The sequence below is a fragment of the Asparagus officinalis genome, chromosome 7, assembly GCF_001876935.1.
Source record: "Asparagus officinalis chromosome 7, Aspof.V1, whole genome shotgun sequence".
Classification (NCBI taxonomy): Eukaryota; Viridiplantae; Streptophyta; class Magnoliopsida; order Asparagales; family Asparagaceae; genus Asparagus; species Asparagus officinalis.
The window spans coordinates 82,265,320-82,276,703 of record NC_033800.1 but is presented as its reverse complement, the minus strand read 5'-3'; positions in this window follow the sequence as shown (position 1 = coordinate 82,276,703).

Below are 11,384 nucleotides of genomic sequence, written 5' to 3'. Positions count from 1 at the left end.
TAGGATAAATTACACTAAACCTAATGAACTTTCAACCCATAAAATTACACTAGACCCCTAGTGACTTTTCTATTTCAAAGAAAACCTCCAATAACTTTCTGAGTTTTGCAGATAACCCCTACAAATTAGAACCACAAAATAACATAAGAAGGCATTTTGAAAGTTATTGGGGGCTGTTGTAATTTATCTAAGAGATATTAGGGGATTTTTACAAAACTTATTAGAGGTTTAGTGTGATTTCAAAAGCTCGTAGCGTTTATTTACTGCAAAATACTGAAAGTTCATGGGGGTTTACTATAATTTATCTTATTTAATATTATAATTCTTAGTTCAATTAATACTACTAAATCAATTATACTTTCTATATACTCTAAAATATTTATCTTAATTTTTTTAATTATGTTCGTAAATAGTTTAGTACTATAAATATTTTATAAATTTGTATTATATTATCATTAACAATTAATAGTATTATTATTAATATTAAATAATTTTTATAAAATTGTTTGTTTTCAATCATTACCATTTATAGATTTTTCAGTATCATATTATAATCTTTGAAAAAAATACTCTAAAATAATATTAAATTATTTATTTCATTTATTTAATAACATAATACTAAATATATAGTGTAATTCGTAATTTATGTGATATTATTGAAATAATTACACTGCGATTCAAAATTTATTCTACTTATTTTATTACTCACTGAATTGTAATATAATTATTTTATCTTATTTAATATTATAATTCTTAGTTCAATTAATACTACTAAATCAATTATACTTTCTATATACTCTAAAATATTTATCTTAATTTTTTTAATTATGTTCGTAAATAGTTTAGTACTATAAATATTTTATAAATTTGTATTATATTATCATTAACAATTAATAGTATTATTATTAATATTAAATAATTTTTATAAAATTGTTTGTTTTCAATCATTACCATTTATAGATTTTTCAGTATCATATTATAATCTTTGAAAAAAATACTCTAAAATAATATTAAATTATTTATTTCATTTATTTAATAACATAATACTAAATATATAGTGTAATTCGTAATTTATGTGATATTATTGAAATAATTACACTGCGATTCAAAATTTATTCTACTTATTTTATTACTCACTGAATTGTAATATAATTATTAATAGTATTTAATAATATATTATTCTATTCATACTATTATTTTAAGTAGTTTATTATAATTCATAAATAAATATTATAATAGTTTAATTGGTTATTACTAATAATCGTGTATACTTATTTTATAAATTATTTTGTTTTGTTATTTTAAATAGTTAATAGTTATAATATTATTGATAATTATAATTATTTAGGAAGGTGAGGAGATGCGTAATTAATAAGTGGTTATATTTATTTAATGAAAGATTAATTAGAGATAATGACACAGATAGAATATCAAAACCATGTAGTGATTCTAAGAACTATCTGTCTTCGAATCAGTGTAGAAAATTAGGATTTGAGTTTTTTTCCATTTGACACATCATTTAAAGTCTCTGCCAACCCATTAAAACTTAGAAATTATGATGAAGAATGAGGGCCATTACTTCATACACTAATATGTCCTCGCAAGTTGAGCTTGTTTTTCATGGATAGAAACCTGGCTCGTGAAGTAATAACCTTTTTCAAAATCCAAATGCAAAACTAATATAGAACATGCTGTCGATGCATTCATGAAGAAACTGGATCATCAAAAGCCCAAACATCGGTTGGTAGTGGAAATTGACTTGCAACGGAGAATAGGTTATATCTTTCAAACCGTGAGTTGGAATTAAACGAATAATATATAAAAATCACTTTTTTTTAGATGGAGTCAACCAAACTCATTGTTGCTCAGTTTGCCGCTGTCTGTTTTGTAAAATTGCTTCCGTGTTGAGAGATATCATACTTTTTATTAGTTTTTTACTACTTTGTGTAATGTTTTAGAAGTCTATCTTGATTAGAAAATAAATCCAGTTTGATTCTAAATTTGACCAATTTATTTCCTCAATCATAGAGAGTGTGTAACAAAAGTTTTGTTGTTTCTATTTTGATAAAATTCAGGTCCTAGTAGGAATCTAGTTCGTTCTATATTTAAGCAGGATTGTAACTCCTAAAGACAACTTTTTATCAATAAATTTCCCTTATATTGTCTTTCTTTATGGATTTGAAGTTCTTCATGGATTCTGAGATCATTTTTTATGGATTCGAAGACAAAATTTGTGGATTCTGATGTTTGTCACTTCTGCGCTGCGTTAAAAACTGGTGGAATTTAAACATGAGTTTCTTAGATATCATTACATTAAAGGTTCCTTCCACTACACCAAACTACTAAGTTATGGTGAATTATATTGTAAGATACCAACTATCCAATAAACATGAACAATCAGATAATTTTCCTACAAGCACACGTGTCAGTGTCAGACACATGTGATCTCAGTTACAAGCATATAGAACAGCTCTCCTATTCCCCGGACGAGCATTAACTCCCATTTTGGAGTTTACTCTTTGAACATATTTAGCTCACATTTCCTCAAAACTACTTGCATCTTCTTGTCATTACTCTGAACAAGTCCTTAGTAGGCTCTCCACTGCCTTTCCATTTTCTCATATTTGACAAAATTCTCAAATGCGGTACGTTTCATCCCTGTACATAGCTGCACATTATCACTTTTCATGAATTATTCTGTCAGCACTAGCTGCCATTTATTCACCAGCAGTATGTAATGATTCATTCTTCACCTGAATTAGATCCTCACACCTTCTTCCTCTTCTTCAGCTGGAGGTTCTCAGAGACTTTGATGAGATAAGAGACGAACTAGTTCAGAAAGCCACTGTTGAAGGTTTCAAATTTTGACTTGGAATTTATGACAGTGATGCATTTTGATTATGTGCTCCTAATATATATGTTGTCCGATTTGTGCATTCATTGAGATAAATTCTGATTATGGAATTTCTGTCGCCTTCGTGATAAAAGATTGGATTAATTGCTGTAGACCCGTGTAGTATTATTGTTTTGCACTTACTATTCTTATAGTTTCATTGTTGCAGAGAGACCCCATAGGTTTTTTTTTAAAGTTACTCATTTGTGCTTAGATAGAGTCACTAATTTCACAAGATGCAATATCTGTCAGAATTTCACCAAGTGGAAAAGCGTTACAGAAATTTAACCGAGGGATCAATCCGCAACAATAAAATTACAGGAGTAGTAAGCAGAGAACAGTGACACTACAGGGGGTCTCTTCCCAGTTAACCCAAAACTGGCGTTTCTTCGCAGTATATATTACTGCACATGAATTTGGTGATAAGGATAAAAGGTCCGTGTATATTTCCAGGCAATTGTGATTATGTTCTCTCTACTGTGCTACTCAGTGTTTTTCCTGCCAATATTTTGGCACGGTAAATATTAATTTTGATACTGTTGAGATCTGTAAATTTCGGCATTATGAATGCAATTATCTTAGTTAGGTTATGCAAAACTTTTCTTGTGAGTTTTCATGATTCTTTCGAACACGTTGATGGTTTCTTTCCTTATAAATCAATGTCCCATCAGTTATTGTGCAATATTTGGTTTCTAATTTAAGTGATTGAAATATTGGTTTGTATTGCTCAATCATCAAGTTGGTCAATTCAGATTACTGCACCAGATATCATAGCCTGCGCATATTATTCATCAAGGATTCACTTGCTTCAATTTGGCTTTGGTTTGAATTTTGCTCAGACCGCTAGGTTCAACTATGACAGTGATAAACTATCATGTGACTTATGACCCTTTTTATTCTACACAGGTTTGATAATGATCATGATTGACTGTGAGATTTAATTTTTCATTGAGAAATACTGGTAATGTAAAAAAGGAACAAGGAGAGTCATAATTGATCCAGTAGACAAAATTGATGACTTTAGAATGAACGAACGTACTATTTATTAGAAAACCTGAAAACCTTAGCTTTATCTTGTGGAATGGTTGACGCATTTATTATTCACATCACATGTAAATAGTGACTCTACTAACATCACATGTAAATAGTGACTCTACAAAATCAAATCGGGAAAGGAAAAATGGAAGAAGAAGAAGAAATGAAATAGCTAAACATTTGAAAACCCCCTTAACTTCTGACGATAATCAGATAACCCATCAGAACTTTCAAAAATCAGAAAACCCTCAGTTTAGGAGTTATCTGAAAACCCCTTTGACTTTAAGATTTTATTGAAAATCCCTCTACCAACATTAACCATAATTTTTCACATGGGCAGGTAGAATGATGGAGGGGATATATTTCGCTAGTACTTCGTACTTTTAGGGTTGTTTGTGAAAAATCTTAAAGTTAGAAGGGGTTTTCTGACCACACTAAACTTAATTGGGTTTTTTGTTTTTTAAAAATTATTTTTAGAATATAAAAATATAATCCTCAACCTTCATCATAACTTTAGAGTTCTTGTGTAATGATTAGAGTGATTTTAAGATGGTAGCGGAACAACCCAACTTCAAATCCTACAGGCCACGAATTTGAAGTGAACTTTCTAAATATTAACACAACAATCTGAGGTTAGGTTTCTGCCCGTTAAACCATAACTTTGAAGTTTTGATCTAATTGTTAGAGGAACTTTAAGAGTTACAAAAGATTATCTGATAATCATCCAAGGTTAAAGCGGTTTTTCTAAGATTTAACCAAAAGAAATTGTATGTGGCCCTTTTGGTTTGAGCTCTGTGTGGTTGAATTTCAAGAGTATTTTTCTTTAATTGATAATTGAGGTCTCGTGTGTGAACATAGATCTCATACAACAGCATTTTATTAATGTAAGGTTCAATTTACTTATTTTATATCCTTTTCGTAATTCTGTACATTAAATAATTTTCTCGGTGATCAAATTAGAACAAATTTTTTCAAAAACCACTTCAAGAAAGTTAAAGGTTTGAATTTCAGGTCAGTGTTCTATAGGTCATATTTGTTAGAACTGTGATGCAGGTCTAGACGGGGGATGATTAGGATTGCTACAATTTTTCAACAAGACTCGATATTTGTAGCAGAAATAAACTGCAACAAACAAAAAGCAAAATAACACAGGAACACAAGAGATTTTTATAGTGGTTCAGATCAAAATTTTATGTTCACTTTTACTTCTTACGAAGAGCCTTCTTCACTATGACTAGAGTTCTTCCAAATCACAACCCAATTTAGTAGGCTTTACAGACAAGACCTTAGAATCTACCTGAAACTAGTCGACTAATCTAATTCCTCACAATAACCAGAAGAAAACTAGCCTAGCTAGCCACTTCAAATTCAGCTAGCTTGAGCACACCAACCCTCAATTAATCCTGGCTTGAGTACGCTGTCAAACTCATAAGTTTATAATACAAAATCAACCTAAAAATAATTAAAGCGCAATAAAAAAGATTGTACAACCCTTTAAATAAATCGCTCTCCAAGACGTTGATGTTGAAGATCTGTGAAGAAGCGATGTTGTAGTTGAACACAGGGGGCACTTCTCCTTACCGAAACAATCCTCCAATGTTGAGCACGATGAGAAGAAGTTGAACGAGGCTCTAGCATTTAAATTCCCAAATCAAATTCTCTCACTAAACCATAGAATAGACCTTTCCTTTATCTTTATTCTCATTGTTGTTTATTACGATCTCTATTTCCTCTTAAATAGGCATTGATAGGACAACAAAGAGATACTCAAAACAGAGTCCAACTTGGTGATCAAACAGGTCGAAGAATGGATGAGATTAATTCTGAAAATCTGCCAAAATTTATCACGACCATCGATGGTTGATTACGATCATTGACGCTTGATGATGATCATCGACGGTTAACTATAGTCCATCGCTTGTACAAATTCTTGTTTCTAAATATTAGTGATTGTTGACATTAGTCCATCGATGATCCCTAAAATCATTGATGGTTAAATTTAGAACATCGATAGTTCACTTTAGACATGGTTCAATTTCTAATTTTTATTTCTATGATTATTTCTTATACTCCATTGATAGGGGTAAATAATAACCAAAGTTATAAGCGCACAACTATCAAGTTATAATATAAAGATTATCGAATCCGTGACACCCCCACTTTAGTCCCACAGGGATAGTGTGAAGAAATATTAGTGGCTTAAATAGAGAAGCCCAAGATCCAAGAACAACTAGTGCTAACATTTTGACAGTGGTTTTTAGCCAACATTGAGTTGCTCTCGTTGGGTATCATGAGTTGCACGCGCCAACGGGCTCGTGGGCCCGGGGCATGACAAATGGTATTAGAGAAGTTACCAGCCGGAAGTGTGAAGTTAAGTGCTATACGTGGCTAAGTGCTACGTTGTGTAGATGTGGTGGGAACCACCTCTAGAGATCATAGGAGCCACCTCTAGAGTCCATATTGTCTAGTAGTGATACTGGGATATGCCAATTGTCACGCCGTAATGATAAGGATGTCGTTTTTGTAAGGTGTGATGATTGTGACACCCCCACTTTAGTCTCACATGGACTAGTGTGAAGAAATATTAGTGGCTTAAATAGAGAAGCCCAAGGCCCAAGAACAACTAGTGCTAGTATTTTAGCAGTGGGCTTTAGCCAGCATTGAGTTGCTCTCGGTAGGTCTCACGGCTTGCACGTGCCAATGGGCCCGTGGGCCCGGAACGTGATAGAATCCCATGAGGAAGGTGTTTTAGGAATTAACCCAAATTAGTTTTTAAGTTGTGTATGTGACAATTATGAGTGATAGATATGGATGTGGAAAGATAAAGAGAGTGGTTGTGACTATATGCGAATAAAATAAAAACATATTAAGAGGGAAGACAGAAAGATGAAGAAATAGAGGAAAATAAAATTAAAAAAAAATAAAGAAAAATCAAAAAAGTAAAAGATGGAGGATTCAATTAGAGATATGAGGAATCTAGAATTAAATCCACTAGCTAATTTTACTTAGAAATTATAAGCTATTCCCTTTTTAGCACATTTTACATAAGATTTATTGAGCATGACTATTAAATCACTTAAGAAAGTATAACCTATCAAATTATCATCCAAGTAAAATTAACATTCATAAAAAGAATAACACCTAGATATTAATTCTACAATTTATAAGCATAATTTATCAAACCACTCAAGATTAGCATAGATTATCAAAATTTTCTTTCTACCAATTAGTTCTCTAGCTGATTATCCTAAAAATGATTATTTTAAACACAAGAGAATAATTCACAAATTATAAAAAATTTAAACTAGTTTCATACAATTATAAAATTCCTACAATAAGTAGTTTCACATCTTAGAAAATAAATATAAAGAAATAAAATCTAGACTAGAGGGAATAAAAGAAATAAGAATTAACTACAAAGAGGAAAATAAGAACAAAAAGTAAAGATCTAAACTATGAAAAAAAAGAAAAGAACATAAAAGGAAATCTAAACTATGCAAGAATATGTAAAAAGCTTCTTTTATTAATTATAATAAAGTTTCAATTTTTAGAAGGTCTTCTCAATTAAGAGTAATCATCCTCTCCAAATAGAGTTTTTACAAAACTTTTTACACTCAAATCTCTCATCCTCTACTCTTATATATAGCCTACAGCAAGCAACAAGAACCATTGGATTTTACTTGGGTTCTAAGGATTAAATTTTAGCTATAAAACTAGTTAGTTACGGATCAATTGATCAATCTATTGGTTGACCAATGAGCTGACCAACCGGTTGGTCAATCGGTTGATCAATCAATTAGAATTTTAAAATTTTAATAATGCAGATAGCTTTATCTCATCGAGATAGATGGTTTTTATATAGAGATTAATGGGTATCATTGTCATAGGAGGAGATTTCCTCCTATGACGCCTCTAAAATCACATGATTGAGCGACATTGTGGATGATCCGCTCCGTTGAACTTGATCTACATATTCTAAAATCCCAACACACCAAGTTTGGGGTGAACCCGTCGTCGTTTGACCCTTCATCCACTCGTATCAATTTTAACGGTTTTGAATGAATAGAACTTTTCACATGGCTCGATGGAGGGTCAAACGACGACGGATTCACCCCAAACTTGGTGTGTTGGGGTTTTAGAATATGTAGATCAAGTTCAACGGAGCGGATTATCCACAATGTCGCTCAATCATGTGATTTTAGAGGCGTCATAGGAGGAAATCCCCTCCTATGACAAGGATACCCATTAATCTCTTTTATATATTATATTGTTGGATATCATGTCTCCAATATATAGTTTTGATGATAATAATTTATATACTATGTGTATTATATATGCACTAACATATCAATGCAGATATCAACATCAAATATGCTCAAGATATGTGAACAAAGCGCAGGATGAGTTCAAGGCAACATGAAGCAAAGAAGAAGATATGCATAAATGTCAAAATGTAAGTTTTACATTTTCTTTGTTTAGATTTTATGTACAAGCCTTGATCACTCACAACACATACACACACATAGTATTAGAACACACTAACACATGCTTAGTGTGTGGTTAACTAGAGAAATCTCATATGTTAACCATTAGAGTTTATAGATAAAGAATGAGTCTTAAAATACTTCATATATTTCATATTTACCCCTTAGTAGTCGACCAATAACAATAGTATTCGACTACTCAAGCCTTAGTCAAAATTTTAGATTCTATGATTTTACAGTGTAGTCGACTAATACACATTGTAGTCGACCAATTAAGCCTTAGACAGATTTCTAGATTCTGTGATTTTACAGTGTAGTCGACTAATACACATTGTAGTCGACTAATTAAGCCTTAGACAGAATTCTATATTTTGTAATTTTACAGTGTAGTCGACTAATACACATTGTAGTCGACTATTAAAGACTTGGATAGAATTTTAGAATCTGTAAAATTACAATGTCCATTGATAAAAGTAGTCAACTACTAAGCATTTTTCTGACTTCACAGAGTCTGTTTAGACTCAGTGTAGTCGACTACTAATCTTTATAGTCGACTACAGATACAATTTTCTAGTTTTCCAGAATTTGAATTAGTGAGTGTTTTATAGCTGTTTTTTGATGTTAATTGAGTTTAAATTTATGTCTTTTCAAGGGCTATAAATAGGTATTAAAGTTTAGAATTTGCCACCAATGTTCATACCCATAAGATTTAATTTTTGTGCAAATTCACTCTCTTGTTTTTAGAATTTTAGTCTAAGTTTCCATAAAAGAGAGTTTCTGAAATAGCCATTAATCTTCGTCATACATACAAATTGTTTAGGCAATATTCAGAGATTAAAAGAGTTCCTAAGCTATTGCTGCACTTCACTACACATTCAAGGCTTATAGGAATTTGTATTCTTTCTTCAAAGAAGTTTTCTCTCGAGTGTGAGAGAAGATCTCTTGGTTAAGAGATTGTTTGCAATTTGTAGGGACTTGCAAATTGGTCAGGTTTTATTTTGATTTTATAACTGGTTCAAAATCATAGTGAAAATCTCAAGCGGGATTTGCTTGGGAACTGAATGTACACCCGGGGTGGTGGAACCAGTATAAAATCTTGTGTTTGTGATTATTATTTTCTGTGATTGTTATAATCTTTCTTGCAATTTATAATCCACTTTATAAATTTTTTAAATAAACACTATTCATCCCCCCTCTAGTGTTTAGTAAGTACTTTCGCAGATCCTACATGTATGTTAAATTTCACCTTCCAGATTGGGAGATATCATCGTTTCTTTGTGGCTAATCATCTTGAGTATGATTTCAACTTGATTTCTTTTCCTATTGGATCCTTATTTTTTTCGATTTCTGTAGATTACTTGGCTTAATCCTAGGCTTCAATAAAAGATAAAAAAAAAGGAATATGAGTTCTTTTTGAGCTCTTATTCATTAATCTTCACTAACCTACAATTAAGATAAAATATATTATCATTGACTATTTTATTTAAATAAAATGGATATTGAGTGTGACGCCCCTGGGTTCACACAAGGCTGCAGTCCAAGGTGAATCAAAGAACGTCAAACTTACCATGCACCAACACCGTGCAATAACATGTTTCACCATCACAGTTACCATCTCTCTAGAGGAATCAACAAATAGGTGTAGGTACAAAACATGCAAAGAATAGTGAAATAGTATAATAAACCGAATATGCATAGAAGAAGTGTATAAATAACCCTTTATCAAGGCCTAACTGAAAAAGAGTAAAATAACTCTGAATCTGAAATAAATCTCAATACAAGGGTCAAATGAAGTCTCACTAAGGCACTCAGCCTCTATAAAATAAAAACACAAACTCTAATGTCTGAAAATAAACATCTACTGTGGAGCTCTAAAAAATAACTATAAATATAATATACTAGATGGAAGCTAAGATGCAACTCTATTAACCTACGACTCTCCGTACACCTGACTCGCTGCCTAAAAAGAAGGGAAACAATGAGCGTCAAAGCGCTAGCGAGATCATCTCCACCGTCCCCAGGAGGAAGGGGTAGGAGTATATAAGAAAATATTGTTAGTACATATAGATATGAAATCATTCATATAACTCTAAATAGAAACTGGTATTTAGAAACCCACAACACGAGAATTAGTACGTAGAATAAAATAATCCAAACAAGAAAACCCTCATGTATATACCATGTCTCAAATTGTGAATCGCTAAATATCAATCCCAAACCTATGAATGAAAAATAGTACTTAAAGGAAAAATGCCACAACTCCAAACCTCAACCATACAGAGCCAATGTTATAGTCTCGAACTACCCTCAGGTAGTTGGCACAGCCAGAGGAAATATCATCCAGCATAAATATTATCATAGTCCATACTATGTATGCTAAGTATCCGATGTGTACCCCTACTCTCAGGTAATCTAACATGGAAGCAAACTACAACTGTATATATATATATATATATGTTAGGTTCTCACAATATCATGTAGATTCAACGTCCTTACTCAATCGTTCTGCAGCAATAGGTATATCTCCTTGTTCCGGATGATGCATCCAGATGATCGTACAACGGAGTATAGGCATATCAGCCCAATCCAGAAAACCCCCCAATCATCTTCGAGTATTGGTATAGCTGTGGTCTCATTACGGGAAACATCCAATACTCCTAGTGTGGTACAGTCACGGTTAAAATTGTGGGGAAACATCCACACCGTACATCCACAACTTATGAATTATGCATGATCAAGTGTTATACCAACATCAACGAATTTAGATATATGTTGCGCATTTCAATTATGCATATAAACTCAACTAGGAACATAATTCAAGTATTCGTGCACGTATCTCGATATGCGGAACTATATCTCATGTTCACAAATATTTCAGGTGTTAAAAAGATTATAAACATCCTAGAACAATGCAGTTCAATCGAGAAAAATCCCTCGATAAACAACAATTTGAGTCAAAACATGCACATGTT